Genomic DNA, 22,304 nt, shown 5'->3' with positions numbered 1-22,304 from the left:
CACCTAGCTACGTAAACACACACAATGGCCCGGGGGGGGGGTTCCCTGGCCCCCACCCCAGATGTGGGGATCGGGGCAGCGGTAGTTGAGCCGGAGGCTATCAATAGGGGGCGAAACTCAGGGTTGGTCCGAGAAGGTCACGACAGGCTGAGGTATCCAGCACGGCATCTCTTAGATGTTTTTGTTATTGGGGCAGGGGGAGGGTGGCGGCAGCGGCGGTGGCGGCGGCATCCGGGTGGAGGATGTAGGCTACTAACCCGGGCGAGGACCCCAGCCCGAGTTACTGTCGTATGTAATTATTACATGGGCATGGGAATGATGGGGCGCATCATTCGCTCTCTACTCTCCCTGACTGTCCGCCTTTTCAGGCCGCTGCTCCCTCCACCCCCTCCACCTTTCTACTTGTTTGGGGATTTTTCTTCACCTGTTTTACACAGCGGATGGTTTTGATTTAGCCTTTGCTTTTTCAACTCCAAATCGCACTGTTTCCTATGTCTTTTCCATTCTGGTCTCTAGTCCCCCATTCCTAATGTTTGTCAGTGTTCTGTAGTTGACTGGTAACCCCCATCCCATTCTTATCTGCCGCCCCGCTCATTTTCCAGTTGTCCGACCTGCCTGCCTTCTAACCTCAGCTTCCACTTAAGACCATTTTTGCTCTTCTCTTACCCCTAGTTCTCTTGAGCCTCTCTACTTCATTCCACTGCTCCCTAACGTTGCTATCATCTTCACAAATCCTTCTGGACACTTTGGAGCTACTTACTTTCTGAACCCTGAAGCTGTCAAGATTCCATCAAGTTTCACTTGGCTCTTTTCACCCTTGCACTAGTGGCACTTTTTAGCTAGTCTTCCACTGTGCTTTCACACCTCTTTATTCCTACCTGTTTATTATAGGTTTGATTGATTTCTGTGTTATCCTCCTTCTTGTCTTTTTTTCCCTTTCACTTTTTCCTTTCCTTTAGCCTGTGCTTCTCTCAGCCTATTTTTACATTATTCAGCCTCTTAACACCACATCAAATTATTTTGTTTACATTTTGTTTTTATTACATAAACTTTATTACAGACATTTGATATTTTATTGCATAAAACAATATACTTTATTGTGTTTTACAAATAATAAGATAATACATGGTATGATAACTGCTTTACAATTATTGATTAGGTTAATGCGACTCATTCTGTTGACTTTGCTCGAAGTTCTCTTTCCTACCTACTACTTTCATCTTGTTTCCCAATTCTCGTAATGTCTCATTCTTTCTTCTGTCTATGCAATTCTCTTTTTCTTGCTTCATCATCCTTAGTTTGGAAATTCATCCAATATACTTGCTTTGTTTACTCTCAGTTCTTTCACAATATTGGTTTTCCACCCTTTTATACCATCTTTACCTATATTCCCAAAATGTGTTCTGTACCATCATTTGATCAATTTTAAATTCCTCATTTTTTTCTTATTTCTTAAAAATCACTTTCCAGCTTGCATTTCTGCTCAGATCAGTTTCCTCTAATATCTGTACATCTCCCAGACTTCTTGGAATCTAAGGATAAAGCTTTTCTTTCTTTTCCTAGTTTATTCTGTTTAACTTGTCCCCAGTTACAATTCATTTTGCCTTGTTTCCTGGCTTTTGGTACTTAACTTTCTGAAGCTTCCTCTTGTCTTCCCCACACCTCCACATTCCTTCTTATTTATAAACAGCTTTGTTTTGTTGACATGGAAATTTATTTTTAGGATACATTGTTTTTAATGGATAAATACTAGAGGTCACATCTGCTGTCTGTTTTCTCCAGGAATCGGATATGCCTTTGTCTTACCAGGCACAGGTGCCTCTGGGCTTTATGTACTCTGTGATACACCTGTGGTTTTGTTGAGTTGTATCTTGTTTGAAGACTGCTACAGAGTAGAAAGGATAAATTAATGGGTAGAGGTTATGAAATTGTAATTCTCTTATTATAACATTGTTTATATTAAGAACTTTGTTTTAGAGTTATTAGAACAATTTGCAGTTCTATAGAGAAGGCTTTTGTTTAGTAAAATCTCTACCTTGCTATTTTATTTGAGAGGGCCAGATTGTTCAGAACTCTACCCCCTGAAGATTCTGATTTAGTAGGTGAAAACGAGGGCCATGGGCGTCTGTATTTGATACACTCCCTGAGGTACCAGTGCTTGAGAACCTCTAGGGTAGGCGAATTTGGTTAAATTGCCACCATTTGGAAAGCATATGGTATCTTCTGAAACTAGGATACTCTTAATGAATTTTATTTAGTTGAAAGTCAAGCCTTTCCCTCTAGCCCCTCCACCCAGGTTTTAATGCTTAGTGATGAATAGTAGTTTTTCCTGTATGTTTTCTTATGAACTAATAATAAATGTATTTGGTGGGGGAGTGATAAATGATTAAAAAATGGATCTCTTAAATATAGATATCCATATTACAGATGATAAAATAAATTTCTCTGGGAAATAATTTTAAATTTAAAGTTGATATTCAGTGAAAACTGAAATGTACTGTGGTCTTTTAATTGAATGGTCTTCCTTATATATACTTAAAGGAATTTCTTAAAATTGTGAAGTACATGGAAAGAAATGAAAAATTGTGCTTGTGTGTAATGACACATTTTATTCTAAAGATTTATCTTACCTGACAGGAAAATATAGGTGTTTTTTTAAATTTCTCAGAGGAAAATTTCAGCTGCAATAAAAACTTTCTAATTACAGAGAGAAAGCATGTTCATTATGAGAAAATTAGAAAAATATAAGTATGAAAAGTAAAAAGAAAATCTCTCTCCACTAAGATATTATTACTATAAAAATTTTAGTGTATTCTGTTCTTTTTTATACTTATATAATACACTGTACATAGTTTTTTAATTTTTAAAAACATAGCAAAACTTGTTATGTATCATTAGATATATTATGATTTATTTAACTGATCATTTTGGGGGGTATAAGGTTGTTTCTAAGTTTTTTTTTTTTTTGAGACAGAGTCTCACTCTGTTGTCTGGGTTAGAGTGCTGTGGCATCAGCCTATCTCATAGCAACCTCAAACTCCTAGGCTCCAGTGATCCTTCTGTCTCAGCTCCCTAGTAGCTGGGAATACAGGCATGCGCCACCCTGCCCGGCTAATTTTTTCTATATATTTTTAGTTGGCCAATTAATTTTTTTCTACTTTTAGTAGAGATGGGGTCTTGCTCTTGCTCAGGCTGGTTTCGAACTCCTGACCTTGAGCAATCCTCCCACCTCAGCCTCCCAGAGTGCTAGGATTACAGGCATGATGAGCCACCGGTGCCCAGCCATGTTTCTAATTTTTTACTGTTAAATATTTTGAACATAAGATGTAGATTTTAGTTTTTAAAATTGTGTTGGGAAGTGAACAAATTTCATGACTGTATTTGTATTACTTTGTAGATGCTCAGAATAGAATATTCTGGTAAGTGATGGGAGCTTATTAAATATTTATCAAATGAATGTGCTTATACTTTTGGTATTAAACATTTGCTTCTGACCATTTATATTTTCTTTGTTACTTTCTATTACCAGATGCTTAATATAGTATATGGTATAATATGACCATACAGTATAATAAATACATTTAAATTTTAAAATGTGTGATACCAGGGTGTAATATTTATTAACTGTTCTTCTTGTGCTATGTTTCTGTAGATGGGAGCTTCTTACAGTTGCATTACAAGTACAGTTTTATTATGTTCTGTTTTCAAGATCTCTTATTGTCAATCTTGGTTAAGCTGTGTAATTATTATCATTGACTAGGGAATATTCTGGGATAGAATCTCCTTTATAATGAGGTCCACTGTATTAAAATACATCTTTGTGAACCATGCCAGGTTGGATTGCATCATACCTCTGAAAAGTAGTATTCCCACTAAGATAGGTGCTTTGCAGTACTGGTTATTGCTAATACTTATCTGGATATATTCAAGGGTACATTTTGGGCAAAATTATAAAATAGCCGTTTGTCTTTGGTATTTCTAGTGTTCCCTTTTTGTACTCTCTCTCTCTCTTTACATAATGAACTCCCCCTTTCAGGCATCCACTCCTTCTATTTAGAAAATTATCATTTATTTGTATATGCTGGCCATTAAAGGAATTGATTGTCATTAAACAGCTGAGAAAGAAATGTTGGACTGGGTGTTTGACTCCTTGAATGTAGTAAATGTGAGCACATATTTGTATAATAGGCTGCAAAAATTATGTTAGGATAGCAGGCTAAAGCAGTGTGACTTTTCTTGTTTTTCTGTATATTGATTTCCTCATTAGGATGAATAGGAAGTGGATCTGGCTAGAGCATCTGGAAACCTATGTTTTATGAGTGATGGGGAAGAGAGGGAAGGAGTAGGCTCCATTGTTTTTTTGGCATTTTTCTAAGACCTGATACCTTACTATGTTGTAGAGTGGGATGATTACTTTAGTGTTCTTTCTTTTCACTTTCTCTCCAATCATAAATTTGTTTTCTCCTTCAAAACTGCATAGGTGCATTTTGTTTCTTTGATATTAACTTAGTTGAGTACTTAGTGAACATTTTGTGTCATAATCCCCTGGTTTTATGAAATCCAGTATGTTCCTAATCTTTATAATTCTGCCTCAAATTGTCGTTAAGATATGCCTTTTTTTTTTTATTGGTAGCTCTTCCTAGATTTTTTCTTCCTCAGAAGTCGTTTTGAGTTTCACTCATTCTTTTTGTCTATTTCACCTATGTTGGTTATTCTGTCAAGTAAGGATCAGCAGTAGTTACAGAACTTCTGAATTCAAAATAGGGTTTGGGAGCTTTTCTGTTTTTAAGGTTAAGTAGTGCTTTCTTAATCATCGTGTTATAGATCACTTCATGTTAGTATAAAAACAAATATATCCTCATTTGTTTCATTCTTTCCTTAAATATTTTGTGGAAGCATTGACATGTTCTGGGAGATGGTTTTTATTTTTCAGTTTCTTTTGGCTCCCAACCTAATTTACTATCATACTTAATTAGCATGGTAGTCAGAAGAAACTCTTAATACAGCCTCCATCCTAACATTAAGCAATTATTTTTTTCTCCCCTCTACCCTCTGAGATTATTTTGGTTTCCACGTATTCTCCTGGGCTTAAAAAAAACTATTATTCTTGCTCCTTATCAAGACTATGCATATAGAAGGAAATTGATGCCTAGTAACTTTCCTTTCTGGGTCCTGGGAATGCCCTTGATACAGAATATAAAAATTGCTTTGAACTCAATTAACTTTATATCTTCTGGAAGCTCTGTAACATCAAATGAAACATCATTTTCATTCTTGTAATGTAGCTGCTGTTGCTGACAACACTTTTGGGACAGATGTACCAGGATGGTGGTTTGCAAATTATACCAGAGCTTTAGTATATAAAATAGTTTTTGTCTGTTTTATACTTTTTTTTAAATCCTCATTTATAATGAGGATTTACAATACCTGGTGCGTAGGCACTGAGATATTTGGTGAAGGAATTTGTGAATGAAACAAAACTATATATGAGGTGCTCTGATTTTCTATATTATTCAACTCTCTGTTTTTATGCTAGTCATAAAATCAGCTTGTTAGATTGATGCCAAATTGGTTGAAATAGGCAATGTGAAAAATACTGTTTTGGGATTTCAAGGACCTTCTTCAGAGGTTACCCCAAGGTTCTGTTTAGTGCCTCTACACCTTAACTAAACTTCATTTACGTGTTTGTTTTCCTTGAAAAAAGGTTTTTATGGCTGTAAAAATTTTAGAGCTACTATGTGTAGAAGAGAGGTTTTTGCTGGCATGACACTTCCTAGGTGTCATAATCTGCGTAGAAAATATCAACGTGTATCTAAGGCAGAGATTAGCAAACATTTTCTGTAAAGAGTCAGATAGTAAATATTTTAGGAATTGTGGGCCATATGATCCTTGTCACAACTCCTCAGCAATACTGTGATAGCCCAAAAGTAGCTAATAGACAATGTATATAAACAAATGAGCTTCTTGGTGTTCTAATAAAACTTATTTATGGACACTGAACTTTGAATTTTGTATCATTTTTATGTGTCATGAAATAATCTTTTGATTTTTTTTTTCAACCACTTAAACACATAAAAACTATTTTTAGCTTGTGGGCTATACAAAAACAGGTGGTAGGCCAGTTCATGGGCAGAAGTGTTCTAACTTCTGGTCTATAAATCTGCATTGCATTTGAGGTTCTGAAATTAAGGTGTGGTTTAGAGATCAGTAGAAAATTCATAATTGCTTTTTAAATTTTTTTTGGTCATACACAGTTCAAGGAACATAATTGCTTTTTAAAAAAATGAGGTTTATTGGGATCTAATTACACATAATATATCATTTTAAATGTACAGTTTGAGTTTTGACAAACTTTGTAACTACCACCACAATTAAGATATAGAATGTTTCTATCATTCCAAAATGTTCCCTAGTTGTTCTTTGCATTCAGTCCCAGGCTCCAGCCTTAGTCCTTGGCAAACACTATTCTGTTTTCTAGTTTTGCTTTTTCTAGAAAGTCATATAAATGGAATTATACAGTGGTAATCTTATGTATTTGGCTTCTTATACTTAGTATAATGTTTTTGAGATTCATCCATGTTGTTGCATGTATCAGTAATTAGCTTCTGTTTATTGCTTAATAGTATTCTGTTGTGTGGATGTATCACAGTTTGTTTATACATTTACTATTTGATGGATATTTGGGTTGGTTTTATACTTTTTAGGAATTATGAATCAAACTTCTATAAACATTTGGTGTCAGGTTTTTGTGTGGACGTTGATTTTCATTTCTTTTGAGTGAGGACCTAGAATTGGGATTGTTAGGTTGTACGGTAAGTATATGCTTAACTGTAAAGGAAACTATCAAACTTTTCTAATGGGGCAGTACCATTTTGCATTGCCACCTACAGCGAATGAGAGTTCTAGTTACTTTGTATCCTTGGCAGCAATTGAATTTGTCAGTCTTAGTTTTAGCCATATGTAGATGACAGTAACTCTTTGTGGTTTTAATTTGCATTTTCATAATAACTAATGATGTTGGACATCTGTGTGCTTATTATTAAACATATATTTTGTTTAGTGAAGTATCTATTTAAAGCTATTTATTTGATATTTGTCTTCTTACTATAGAGCTGTAAAGTGCTATATATGAGCTGGATACAAATCCTTTATATCAAATACATGTTTTGAGTCACAGACTGTAGTTAGTCTTTTCCTTTTCCTAAGTGTCTTTTGAAGAGCAGTTCTATTTTTTGATGGAGTCCAGTTTATCAAATTTTTCTTTTATGTTTATGCTTTTTGCATCCTATGCAGTAAATCTTTTGCCTATTTCAAGATCATTTTTTCTATATTTTTCCTATTTTATAATTGTAGCTTTTACATTTGGGTCTATGATCCATTTGGAGTTAATTTTTGTATAGATTGTGAGGTAGTGGTTAAAGTTCATTCTTTTACATATGGATGACCATTTGTTTCCCATTTGTTCAAAAAAAAAAAAAAAAAACCAAACCTTTTTCTGTTGAATTACCTTGACACCTTTATTGAAATCAGTTGCTTATGTTTGTGAGTTTTGGATTCTATGGTTTTATTGATCTATACGTCTAAGGCAAATACCACACTGTCTTAATTACCATAGCTCTATAGTATTAGGTAGGTCCAGTTCACAGGATTTTTAGAACTTTGAAATGTGATTTTTGAATTCCTTGTGTTATGGTACTTTTGGAATGGAAAGGACCCATATTTTTCTAAAGATTTCCAAAGATGTTTTCTACCAAAAAAAAAACACTTAAGACTTACTTCAGTATATAGCTAATACACTTTTGTCTTGAATTATGTGGTGGTGAGGTTCATGAAAAGCAGGTTAAAAAAAAAAAGTTCTATTCAAAATTAATTTGCTGGCAAATGAGAAGGATAGAGACTCCTGTCTAAAAATGCCATCATCCTCCAAAATTAATTTCCTTCTAAGAAATAAAAGAGATACTCTAGTAGGTTGCACAAGAAAGTCATATCCTTTGTACCATATTGCAAAATTATGAAGTGTAATCAAAATATGTATGGGAGAAAGTGAATCTATTAAGATGTTTATTCACCAAAAAGTCTTTGAAAATGTCAATCAGACTATGGAAGATGCTAGTTTACAATACCAGCTATGTTATTCTCTATATTCATTATAAGAATTTTTGTTTTGAAACCTATGTCATGTTCTATGATGTTTCAGAATTCGTACCTTTATTAATCGTAGAGGCATCATTAAATTGTTATGTTTTTGCTAAGGGTAAACATATGTTGGTCGTTGGTCATATTTCTATATTTTGCGGTGGGTCTTATAGGGCCTTCACCTTGTTTTCATTGGTGATAGGTTTTTACTACTTAGCCTGGGAAGTGACCCTACAATATAAAATGATGTTTCTCATCATGATTTTCACTTAATAATTTAAAAACAAAAAGTCAGGAAACATACATTCATAGAGAATAAATCTGGAATTACCTGACCAGTACAGGGTAATGTGAGAATTGGGAAGGTAGAAAGTGACCAGGCTTTTGTTCATGTTGCAAGGAGTATCATTCCAATTTTGTTTGGCCATCTTGCAGATTTTAAAACTGCACTTGTAAGGAGAGAGAAACATAATATCTTGGCAGATTGTTTCAGCTGTCATTCCAAAATTAATGTATTTTTAAAAAATAAAAAAGACGTGGATCTTCTTATTGTAAAAGATACTTTAATTGTATTTTAGAACTACTTACTTTTGCCTTATATTTTTTCTTGCACTAAATACATAACCTTTAAATTAATAACACCAGAAAGTTTTGACTTTATTTTTAGAACAGCTTAAATAAAATTTTAGGATGCTTTGAATTAGTCACTTACCTTGGAGTATTTTAAAACAGTTTAATATACCACTTATGGTTGTTTCTCCATTGACCAATTTTTTTTTTTTTTTTTTTTTTTTTTGAGACAGGGTCTCACTCTGTTTCCCCCCAGGGTGGAGTGCAATGGCACAGTCATAGCTCACTGCAGCCTCTAACTTCCTGGCTCAAGCCATCCTCCTGCCTCAGCATCCTGAATAACTGGAACTACAGGTGTTCACCACCATGCCTGGCTAATTTTTCTATTTTCTGTAGAGACAGGGGTCTTGCTCTTGCCCGCCGCTAGTCTTGAACTCCTGGCCTCAAGCAATCCTCCTGCCTTGGCCAAAGTGCTGGGATTACAAGGCATGAGCTGGACCTAATATTTTTAAACTATTTCCTACTTTACAGCGTTTACTTTGCAAAATAAATTTCTGTTTAGGCTTATATTAATAGATGTATTTTTAATATTAAAGGAGATTACTAGTGCCACAGTAAAATTATAAATGATTATTAGATCTTATATTTTACTTTTTGTATTGTCATACTTGGGTCTTATCCCTTTTCCTCTGTTTCAAAGTTTATACTCTCTAAGAAATCTCTCTGTAGCTTTGAGGGATAAAAGAAACAATTATTCATTTAAAGCTTAGGTAGATATTCTTTATTTTTAAAGAATTCTCATTAGCATAATTTCTGGTAATGTATGAAGGTAATTTATTACTATAAAAATATCCTTTTTTTCTATTAATACCAATTATGCTTTTATAACTTTTTTTACTGTAAAAAGATAAAGTCCTATTAATAATTACTTCTAAATAACTCAGTATTTTTTTTTAATACATTATATTACTTCCATGGAAATAGTATCAGAGAGCTTCAGATAGGGAAGAGATTATGTCATTATTCTAGAGTCACTGAAAATGTTTGTTTCCCTCTAGTTTTTACATGATCACCTCTACCATTGACAATATTCCACTCATATTCCTCCTGCCTATGCCTTCTCATGTTAACAGTAAGTTATACAATCTCAACTAAGTTTCATTATACATGAGAACTAAGTTCAGTGCTTGCTTTTTGCTGGCATCTCTTAATCCTGTTCCCCACTTGTTATGCTGTGCACTGAACTTCTAGTAGCCCAAATGTGTTAAGTAGACCATAGGAGTGGTATGAAAATAAAGTGAGATGAAGAATATGTAAAAGCCTTCACAGAATTATAGTAGTGTAATTTTTTTTCTGCTGGCTTTCAAGACAAAAGTTAAATACTGTATATGTAAAATTTTCCTTTCAGAAATCTTTGTGCGCGTGTTTTTTTTTTTTAAGAATGTCCAGTAACATACTTAGCAAAGACTCTAGTTGTTAAAACTTTTGGCAGTTCTTGATGTAGAATTGATGATTGACCTAGTAAAACTGTTTGAATGTTGACTACTTTTTATTAATGTTATCTCTAAACTGTTACTGAGTTAAACTTAAGGTGGCAACATGTTGATATATGTATTGGGTGAGCAATTCATGGGAAAGAGATAAAACTTCTTAATATAGTAGTAGAAAGACTGTCTTCTGGCTTATAAAGCATTATGACTTGCAAAAGTTTTGGTATCTTTAAAAGCTTTGGTCACCATTTGCCTTGTGCTCCATCCAAAACTACATTGGTGACTTTTGTATTTATTGAGTCATTTCATGGGAAAACACATATATTCACGTATACAATAAATATTTGAGAGCCTACTATATGTGAAGTAGTGTTTAGGAGTACATTTGAAAACAAAACAAAGGTCTCCACCCTATCTAGCTACATTCTGGTGGAGGTGTGTGTGTGTGTGTGTGTGTGTGTGTGTTGAAGTATGTTTGAAGGTGGTAAGTGCTACGGAAAAATGAAAGTTAAACAGTGTAGAGTTGGCTTGGGGGCTGGTTGCAATTTAAAATAGGGAGGTCACAGTAGGCCTTACCTGAGAAGATGGCATTTGAATAATCACTTTAGGGAGAAGAGAAGCATTTCAGACCGAAGAACCAACTAGTTCAAAGATTCTGCTTTGGAATGTGCCTTCCTTATTCAAGAGACAGCAAGAGGGCCAAAGTTGCTGGAGTAGCTTGAAGTAGGGAGGTAAGTAGTAGGAGATGAAATCCTAGAGGGGATGGAGGGATGGCCAAAGGCCTTTTGCTTTATGTAAAATGGGAAGCCATTCAGGATTTGAACAGCCAGAGGTGGGTGACATATCTGACTTATATTTTAACAGGAATGCTTTTGTTGCTGAGTCGAGAATAGACTGTAAAGGGACAAGGTAGAAGCAAGGGGATCAGAGAGGAAGCTCTTGCTGTTATCTAGGCCAGATTGGTAGCAGCAGAAGTATTGAGAAGTAGTCAGATTTTGAATGTTTTGAAAGTAGATTCAGCAGAATTTGTTGATAGATTGAGTGTAAGGTGTGCAAGAAAAAGAGTTGTTAAGGGGGAAGCGGCGACCACAGATCCAGAATTCAGTTTTGGGTGTGTTACATTTGAGATATCTGTTAGCTATCTATGATGTTAAATAAGTAGTAGGATATATGAGTTAGGAGTTTGGAAATGAGGCACCGTAGCAGAGACTGTTCAACATATCCATGTCTCATTTTCTTCTTGAATACACAGCTGGACACCATTTCTCGCTTGCAGTTAGGTATAGTCATGTGATTGAGCTAAGGAATACGAGCATAAGTGTTGTATATCAGCTGTAGGTCTGGCCCATACAAATATCTTCTATCCTGTTTTTGTCTTTTGGCTGGCTGGAACTGAGATGATTATTAGGGTATGTGGGAAGCCATGTGTTATGTGGAAATGGTAGATTGTCCATCAGCCTACGTTCCTGAATGACTGTGTGGATAAGGACCACCCTGCTAACCTGTTCAACCTCTCCCAATATGGTTAGATAACTAAGAAATAAGCTTTGTTATGTTTGAATCCTTATGCCTTTTGGATATTATAGCAGTCAGCCAGTCATAAATTGGGGCATTTAGATGGCACATAAAGCTCTGATACTGATGTGTGCTCATAAAGGGAATGAGTATAGATAGGAGAAAGGTTGGAGAAAAGAGGAAGAATCTGAGAAGGAGCAACCAGTGAGGTAGGAAATCAAATGAAGAAAGTTTGTTAATAGAGAGAGAGTGGTCAGTTGTGTAAAATGCTGCTGCCAGGTCAAGTAAGATGAGAACTAAGAATTTATCATTGGAGTTAACAAAGTGGAAGTACTGGGATCTACACAGGAATAGAGCATTGAGGTAAGGTGCTGAAGGAGAGATTTTGTCTGGAGTGATTTTAAGAGACAATAGGAGGAGAAGTGAAGATAGTGAGGAATTATCCTATAAAAGGGAACTGAGAAATGGGGCCATAGCTAATGAGAAAAGTGGGGTCAAGAAATTTTTTTTTTTTTTTTTTTTGAGACAGAGTCTCGCTTTGTTGTCCAGGCTAGAGTGAGTGCCGTGGCGTCAGCCTAGCTCACAGCAACCTCAAACTCCTGAGCTCAAGCGATCCTTCTGCCTCAGCCTCCCGAGTAGCTGGGACTACAGGCATGCGCCACCATGCCCGGCTAATTTTTTCTATATATATCAGTTGGCCAATTAATTTCTTTCTATTTATAGTAGAGACAGGGTCTCGCTCTTGCTCAGGCTGGTTTTGAACTCCTGACCTTGAGCAATCCGCCCGCCTCGGCCTCCCAAGAGCTAGGATTACAGGCGTGAGCCACTGCGCCCGGCCAAGAAATTTTTTTAATGATGAGAAAATAAGGGCATCTGATGATAGGAATGAGTTATTACAGCGTAAAATACCTGCAATTTAAGGGGAGAAAGGTAAGAATTGCTGAAAATGTTTTGGAAAAGGCAAGAGAGGAAGGGATTTAGTGTACAAGTAGGAATGATTGGCTTTCCATAGGAGCATGAGTACTTTATGAAATAGGCCAAGACAGAGTTCGTAATACACATGCCACTAGAGAGGTAGATGGGATTTGGTACATGTTCTCTTTCAGTTGCTTCAGGTTTTTTTCAGTGAAGTAAAACTTGAGATTATCAGATGAGAGTGAGGATTTGAGGATATGTTAAAGTTATTAAGCAGCATGTGATAATGAATGGACTAGGGACACATAGTAAAATTGATGGATAATATTAAGTTATTTTATGAGTTGGCTGGACAGCATTTGTGGGTTTCCTTATTCTTTGGTGCAGATCCTGAGATCATAGTTAAATGTGACTTGTCAAGGCAATTTAAACACTTAATATGAGTCATTCTCATTTTGACTCAAACATGGAATCATTGGAAATAAAACATGAATTATTACTTCTTTGTGAAGTATCTGCTATTATCATGCTATGAATTTAATCTAAATTTGGAGAGATCTGGTAACTTCTTAATCTAAATTTGGAGAGATCTGATCATTTTTCCTTTTAAAAATTTCCTTTCTTCTTTCTGTATTGAATATTTATTATTTTGTCTATGAAGAATAGCATCCCCATCATAGCACTCTGACTTTATACTGCATAGTGAAGCAATTGCTGTCTTCCATTTCTTTCAAATACTCAAAATTTGACTTGTCTCTGCTCATGCTTTTCCTACTGCCTGAAGTATAGATTTCCACCTCTGTTCCCATCCTTGAAAACTTTCAGACTTAGCTCACCTACTATTTATTTTAGGAAGCCCTTCTTAACTTCTTTCTAAGGCCTAGTTAGCTACCTCTGCTTTGTGTTTTTGTAGCATCCCAGAGTTTACCTTATTTTACTCACTATATTGTATTTTAGTTTTTTATTGGCGTCTATTTCCTGTAGCCCAGCACTGTTCAGTCATACTTTCTGTGATGGTGGAAATGTTCTGTGTTGTCTAATACAGTAGACACTAGGTGTATGTATGTGGCTATTGTGCACTCAAAATTTGCATAGTAGGATTGAGGAACTAGATTTTAAATTTTAATTAATTTAAAATAGCCTCATGTAGCTAGTGGCTAACTTAATGTAGTTCTAGCCCCTGTAAAAGTGTGATTCATATTTATTTTCTCATTGCTTAACAATAGTACTTCCTGCTACTCTAAATGACCAAATTCTTTTTCAGTACTCTTAGTTCAAATAGTTATCCTCTCTAGACTTCTGTCTTTAACCGTAGCTTTTCAGTTTGTTTTCAGTCTTATGTTGATTTTTACAGCACTAAGTTCTTCAGTCCTGTGAAGTTAGGGTTTTTTCCCCCCTTTAGGACCGAAATATTGGGTGCTTTCTGAAAACTAGTCTGAGAGCTAGGGAGTGGTAAGGTGGTAAGGAAGAAAGTGGGCGAGGCCCTGGTTCGTGGGGGTAGGGAGGCAATTTCTGGTTCAACTAAAACAGTTCTACTTCATAAATTAATATATGGAATTATGCTTAATATTTCATTTGGAGGGCAAAAAAAGGCTTCTATAAGACAACGCTCTTAATTGACAATGCATGCACATGACAGCATGTGATTTAAGTGCCAAAGTGGATGATGGAGAACAATAAATGCTGTAGGAGTTCAAACATAGAAGGTTATTATGGGCAAATGAGATCTTGATGAAAGTTAATGTTTAACCTAGGCAGGTAGAAGGAAGGAAAAAGGACGTAATCAGCAGTGGAAATAGAAATTGCAAAGAATTAGAGCTGGAAATACATAGTTTTGGTTAAAGAACAAAACAATCTGATTATGGTTGAGTGAATTGTATGAAATAAAATTTGGCTAAATTTGGCTAAATTAGATGGGACTGGATTGTAGAAAAGAGTGATAGACTGAAAAAAATGCACTTTATATTGTGCATGCGGCAGGATGAAATCCTTGGAGGTGTTTTTGTTGCACCAAAGATGGGGGAAGGGGACACTATTAGCATTTAACGAGAAAGAACCAGGGAAGTCAGCCATCACACAATGTTCAGGACAGTCTGTGCATTTTAAGAATTCTTCCAAATAAGCATATGACTTATTGAATGATTTTCTGGCCTTTGATGATGTAGGTAAAAAGGAGTGATCATAATGATCTGAGCATAGAAAGTAACTATATAGACTATAATTTTGAGGAATTCAGTTATCACGTATATGGGAGGAATGTTAAAGTTTTCATTCAGAACTTTATCAGGAGTTCTTCACCTCTTTAGACAATTACATAATTGATGGTAATGCTACTTGCACAGTATTGGTGACTCAAATATTCTCTTCAGTCTGCAGTTGTATTTGTCACAGTCACAGTGATTCTGTGTATAGTGTATGGGTACAAACAACCTACGTTATGTTTATTTTAGTAATTGTGTACATATTTTGAAATGTTATTATAAGCTTTTTTTTATGTTGTTGATAGTACAATTAGGGTATTAGCTTTTAAGATTATGCTTAGGCAGGTTATCTCTGAATTTCATTTTAGGCTAGTACAGAGAGTGTTAGGAATAGTTGTTATAGAAATGAGAAATTGATTTCTGTTTTCAGTATTGGTGGAGTGGGTTATTCAGATGAATTCTTTGATGAAAACAACTAAAAGTCTTGGAAATGTTATTTTTAAAAAACTTAGAGCAATAAAAGTGCTGAAAAGATAGTTGGAGCTACCAGGCCACATTCTAGGAAAAAGTAGGAACCCGCAGAAATAAGTAGAGGATAAAGTAGCTTTCGCCCTAAGGACAGTTGCCAATCCATAATAATTTGGCTTTGGTTGTGGTGGATTTCATGGGGTGAAGAGGACAGAAGTCAAGGCCTAGAGCTCATCTAAAGCGAGGATCAAAAAGAACAACTCCATTTTTAGATGGGACCCCAAGGCTTCTCATTAGATTAAGGGTAACAAATAACTAAACTGTCTACCCACTCCCATTTCCAGGGGATTGTAAGGAAGATTGAGTGGAGCAAGAGAAGAAAAAGTAAATTGAGAAAAGTCTTTCAAGTTGTGACAGCAATTTTTATGCTCATACTGATTTGCAACTCAGGTTTGTTCTGTCTGGGTGGTCCAGAGACCCTCAGGCCATATATCATGATTTTGGCTTCAGACTAGTAGTGCTCCCCATCTCCTGGCAGAAGAAGGAAAGGCAAGTCATCATGGAGAAGGCTCCCTTCATTGTTAGGAAATTGCTACCAGTAATTTTTCAAGGACAGTGAAAGTATACTGTTACAAGTAACTAAGCATAGTTTAAAAAAAAGTGAGCAAAATTACATGAGAGATAAATTACATAATAAGTAATATATGTGTAGAATTCTTTGAGCAGTAAAGATTTGTATAGTTTTTGTTATATGCATATATTTCAAAGTAAGTTTTTAAAAAGAAAAAAATAATAACCAGGCATGCATCCAAATAGAGCATGGTGAACAAGAAACAGTAGAGGGCAGAAATAAATCTATAAAGTTCTCAGATATTGCAGATATCAGATGGATTTTAAATAATTGTTATATTTAGAGAATTGAAGATAAACTTAAAAACAAGCAGGGAACAAAAGACTATAAAAAGTCACTTAATAGATTTGAAGAAACCCAAATAAAAATTCCAGAAACGAAAACTATACCAAATACACCTAAGGGAAAGATTTAACAGATTATATCTAGCTGAAGAAAGACTTGGTTACCTAGAAGATAAGGCAGAAGAAACTTTAGACAATATTGAACAGAGGTTAAAAGACATGGAAGATAGAGTGAGATCTAACATATTTAATCAGAGCTCTGGAAAGAGAGAAGAGAGAGAATGGTATAGAGCTAATACCTGAAAAGATTTTTTTGACTGAAAATTTTCTAGATTTGATAAGAAACCAGTTGATAGATCTGAGAAGCTCAATGAATTTCTAGCAGTATAAATAAAAAGAAATCTGCACCCAGAAAAATTACAAGAAAACTACATAAACCCAAATACAAGGAGAAAAGTCTTAAAAGCAGCCAGAGATGAAAAAAAGATGTTCTTCAAAGGAACAACCATGGACAGATAGCAGACTTTTCAACAGAAAAGCATGCATATTCTCAAAGAAAATAAATGCCAATCTAGAATTCTGTACTTAGCAAAAATGTCCCTCAAGGATGAAGGTAAAATAAAGATTTAGTTGAACAAACTCCATCAGCCCTTTCTGGAAGAAATTATGAAATATATACTTTAGGCAAAAAGAGTCCAGATAAAAGTCTGAGATGTAAGGTGGAATGAAGAGCAAAGAGAGTGGCAAATATGTGGATGCATTGAAATAAACATTGTTTAAAATACTAGTTAGGCTTTTATTAAAATGTTAAATATATGACAAGTGAATGCAGTGTATTGTCTAGGAGAAAGGTAGAAGGTATTAATTGACTTGACTGATAAATTACATGTTTTAATTTCTAGGGTAACTTCTAAAAATGTAGAAACTAGACTTAATTCTAAACTAAAAGAGGGGAACAATAGACTAATAAAAAATAATTGATTCCAAAAAAGTCAAGAAAGAAAAAGAAAGAATAAGTAGGACAAATAGCACAGAATAAGATGGGTAGTTTTAAATCTAAACATACCACCAGGTATATTAAATACAAAATGGGTTTAATTATTCACTTCAAAGCCAAATATTATTAGTTCATTTTTTTTTAAATTCACTTAGGTTTATAAGAAATGTATCTGAAACATAAAGATAAAGAAGATCAAAAGTAATCATTGCAATAAGATATGCCATGTGTGTTCTAACAAAGAGAATATGGTACAGTTATGTTAATGCCAGATAAAGCAGACATTAAAGCAGAAAACATTATTGATAGTCAGGAGAGTCCCTTCACAATGATAAAGTGATAATTCACTGGGAAGATTTAATTACCTTAATATAGCATAGCCTGGGCCGGGCGCAGTGGCTTACGCCTGTAATCCTAGCACTCTGGGAGACCGAGGTGGGCAGATTACTCAAGGTCAGGAGTTCAAAACCAGCCTGAGCAAGAGCAAGACCCCATCCTCTGCTATAAATAGAAAGAAATTAATTGGCCAGTTAATATATATAGAAAAAATTAGCCGGGCATGGTGGCACATGCCTGTAGTCACAGCTACTCGGGAGGCTGAGGCAGAAGGATCGCTTGAGCTCAGGAGTTTGAGGTTGCTGTGAGCTAGGCTGACATCACGGCACTCACTCTAGCCTGGGCAATAAAGCGAGACTCTGTCTAAAAAAAAAAAATATATATATATATATATATATATATGTATATATATAGCCTTAGAATGTATGTAGCAGAAATTAACAAAACTACAAGAAATAAACAAATCCACAATCTTGTTTTTTTCTTTCTTACTTTTTTTCTTTTTTTAGAAACAGGGTCTTGCTGTGTTGCCCAGGCTAGAATGGAGTGGCGCAATCACAGCTCACTGTAATCTTGAACTTCTTGGTTCCAATGATCCTCCCACCTTACCCTCCCAAGTGGCTAGGACTACAGGCATGCACAACTACACCTGGCTAATTGTTTACATTCTTTTTTTTTTTAAGAGACATAGTCTCGCTATGTTGCCTAGGCTGGTCTTGACCTCCTGACCTCAAGTAGAACTCCCATCTTCGCCTCCCAGAGTGCTGGGATTATAGGCATGAGCCACTGCACTTGACCCAGATCCACAGTCTTAATGGAATATTTTTAAACACCTCTCTCAGTAATTGATATAAGAAACAGACAAGTTAGTATATAAAATATTTGAACAACACAATGACTGAGTTTAACCCAGTGGTTGTATAGAGCCCATTCTAACCAACAATGGTAGGCTACACATCATTTTCAAGCACATAGGCTATTTGAGGAGAAAAATTGAATCTGTACTATGTCATAAAACAAATTTCAAAGGATTGACATCAAAAGAGCAGAGTCTTGCTTTGTTGCCCAGGCTTGAGTGAGTGCCGTGGCATCAGCCTAGCTCACAGCAACCTCAAACTCCTGGGCTCATGCGATCCTCCTGCCTCAGACTCCTGAGAAGCTGGGACTATAGGTGCGAGCCACCACACCTGGCTAATTTTTTGTTCCATTTTTAGTTGACTGGGTAATTTTTTCTATTTTTAGTAGAGATGGGAGTCTCACTCTTGCTCAGGCTGGTCTCGAACTCCTGAGCTCAAGCAATCCTCCCGCCTTGGCCTCCCAGAGTGCTAGGATTACAGGCATGAGCTACTGTGCCTGCCCCTATAATGCATTTTTATTAAAAATCATTATCAGTAGGATAATTTTAAAAGCTTCATATTTAGAAATTGAACAGCTACTTTGAAATAATCTGTACATCAAAGAAGAAATCACAATGGAAATTAGAAAAATGTTGAGCTGGGTGATATATCAAGTTGTGGAAATTAATCAATCATAGATCATTAAAAGTAAATAATCAGATTTCATGTCCTTACATATGAAGCATCTTGACCAAAAGAGTAGGAAATGTCCAGGGATCACCTATGAAAGATTCTTGATGAAAAAAAAATTTTGAGTCTGAGTTTCATCAAACATTTAGACCTAATAGGAAATTCAGCAACAAGTGAAGTAATACCATGAGAAAACAATCAACCAAATCGAGAAAGTGGGACTTTCTGTAATATAAATGAGAGAGTCTTTTTCTCCTAACAAATCAGTGTCATAGAAAAGGAAAGAGAAGGAAGGGGAAGGAAAAGGGAAAGAATAGAGACAGGTACTGTTAGAATAAAAGACTTAAGATATAGAAGAACCACTCTTCCCAATGGAAACAAAAGTTTTAGAATGCAGCTTAAACAGTCCACAGAGAAAAATCTAAAGTCTTAAATGTGCACACTACAAAAACATTAATTTTTAACTTGAATGTCCATCTTTCACAGAAATCAAATGTAGATAAACAACTAGAAAATAAACTCAAAGAAGGAAAGAAATAATAAATAGGAGAGACTTACAATGGAATGCATCATCAAAGCCAAACTTGATTCTTTATTTATCTATTTATTTATTTATTTTTTTATTTCGGCATATTATGGGGGTACAGATTTTAAGGTTTCAATAAATGCCCTTTACAACCCTCCCCCCATAAGTCTGAGTCTCCAGCATGACCATCTCCCAGATGGTGCACATCTCACTCATTATGTGTATATATATATATATATATATATATATATATATATATATATATATATATACCTGCCCCCCTCCCCCCTCCCACCTGCCCAATACCCTATTACTGTAGTACTACTATGTGTCCACTTAGGTGCTGCTCAGTTAATACCAGTTACTGGTGAGTAATGTGGTGCTTGTTTTTCCATTCTTGGGATACTTCACTTAGTAGTATGGGTTCTAGCTCTAACCAGGAAAATATAAGATGTGCTATATCACTGTTGTTTCTTAGAGCTGAATAGTACTCCATGGTATACATATACCACATTTTATTAATCCACTCTTGGATTGATGGGCACTTGGGCTGTTTCCACAGCCTTGCAATTATGAATTGTGCTGCTATAAACATTGGAGTGCAGGTGTCTTTTTTTTTTTTTTTTTGAGACACGGTCTCACTTTGTTGCCTAAGCTAGAGTGAGTGCCATGGCATCAGCCTAGCTCACAGCAACCTCAAACTCCTGGGCTCAAGCAATCCTCCTGCCTCAGCCTCCCAAGTAGCTGGGACTACAGGCATGCGCCACCATGCCCGGCTAATTTTTTATATATATATTAGTTGGCCAATTAATTTCTTTCTATTTATAGTAGAGACGGCGTCTCACTCTTATTCAGGCTAGTTTCGAACTCCTGACCTTGAGCAATCCACCCGCCTCGGCCTCCCAGAGAGCTAGGATTACAGGCGTGAGCCACCACGCCCAGCCCTCAGGTGTCTTTTTTGTAGAGTGTCATTGGATCTTTTGGGTAGATGCCCAGCAATAGGATTGCTGGATCAAATGGTAGATTCACTTGTATCACTTTAAGGTATCTCCATATTGCTTTCCACAGAGGTTGAACTAGTTTGCAGTCCCACCAGCAGTGTAGGAGTGTTCCCCTCTCTCCAGCATGTATTGTTTGGAGATTTTTTTGATAAAGGCCATTCTCACTGGAGTTAAGTGATACCTCATTGTGGTTTTGATTTGCATTTCCCTGATGATTAGAGATGTTGAGCATTTTTTCATATGTTTGTTGGCCATTCTTCTGTCTTCTTTAGAAAAGTTTCTGTTCAAGTCCTTTGCCCACCTTTTAATAGGGTTATTTGATTTTTTTCTTGCTGATTTTCATGAGTTCTAAGTATATTCTTGTTATCAGTCCCTTATCAGATGGGTAGAATGCAAAAATGTTCTCCCATTCTGTAGGCTGTCTGTTTATTTTCATGACTGTTTCTTTGGCTGTGCAGAAGCTTTTTAGTTTGATCATGTCCCATTTATTTATTTTTGTTGTTGCTGTGATTGCCTTTGGGGACTTCTTCATAAACTCTTTGCCTAGGCCGATGTCTAGGAGAGTGTTTCCAACATTTTCCTCTAGAATTCTAATAGTTTCATACCTTAGGTTTAAGTCTGTTATCCATCATGAGTTGATTTTTGTGAGAGGTGAAGGGTGTGGATCCTGCTTTAGCCTTCTGCAAGTGGCTATCCAGTTTTCCCAGCACCATTTATTGAAAAGGGATTCTTTTCCCCAGCGTATGCTTTTGTCTGCTTTGTCAAAGATTAGATGGCTATATGAGGATGGTTTTATATCAGGGTTCTCAGATCTGTTCCACTGGTCAGTATTCCTATTTTTGTGCCAATACCAGATTGATTTAATTACTACAGCTTTGTAGTATAGTTTGATATCTGGCATATTAATATCTCCCATTTTGTTTTTGTGGCCTAGAATTGGTTTTGATATTCGGGGTCTTCTTTGGTTCCATACGAAGTGTAAAATTATTTTTTCTATATCTGTGAAGAATGCTGATGGGATTTTAATAGGTATTGCATTGAATCTGTAGATCAGTTTGGGTAGTATAGACATTTTAATGATGTTGAGTCTGCCGATCCACGAGCATGGTATGGATTTCCATCTGTTTACATCCTCTGCTATTTCCCTCCTCAGTGTTTCATAGTTCTCCCTGTAGAAGTCTTTTACCTCCTTGGTTAAGTATATTCCTAGGTACTTTATTTTCTTTTTTGGTATTGTGAAGGGAATTGAGCCTTTGATTTGGTTCTCAATTAGATTGTTGTTGGCATATATGAAGGCCTCTGATTTCTGTGTATTGATTTTGTATCCTGAGACTTTATTAAATTCATTGATCAGTTCCAGGAGTTTCTTGGTTGAATCTTTGGGGTTTTCTAAATATAATATCATGTCATCAGCAAACAGTGAAAGTTTGATCTCTTCTGTCCCAATTTGAATACCTTTAATTCTACTTTCCTGTCTGATTGCTGTAGCCAGGACTTCCAGCACTATGTTGAATAGAAGTGGAGATAGTGGGCAGCCTTGTCTGGTTCCAGTTCTAAGTAGAAATGCTTTCAATTTTTCCACATTCAGTATGATGCTGGCTATGGGTCTGTCATATATGGCTTGTATCATTTTTAGGTATGTCCCTTCTATGCCTATTTTATTAAGTGTTTGTATCATGAAAGGGTGCTGAATTTTGTCAAAAGCTTT

The 22,304-nt window shown here is 35.8% G+C and overlaps 1 protein-coding gene across 4 annotated transcripts in view; it reads left to right on the top strand.

Moving 5' to 3' along the window:
* Nucleotides 1-22,304, top strand: part of BRAF (B-Raf proto-oncogene, serine/threonine kinase) — a 185,939-nt gene that overhangs the window by 340 nt on the left and 163,295 nt on the right. The window lies entirely within an intron of this gene.

This window comes from Microcebus murinus, chromosome 9 (assembly GCF_040939455.1).
Source record: "Microcebus murinus isolate Inina chromosome 9, M.murinus_Inina_mat1.0, whole genome shotgun sequence".
In the NCBI taxonomy this organism is placed as follows: domain Eukaryota; kingdom Metazoa; phylum Chordata; class Mammalia; order Primates; family Cheirogaleidae; genus Microcebus; species Microcebus murinus.
The sequence above is the reverse complement of the archived record's forward strand: the minus strand, read 5'-3'. Positions and strand labels throughout refer to the sequence as shown.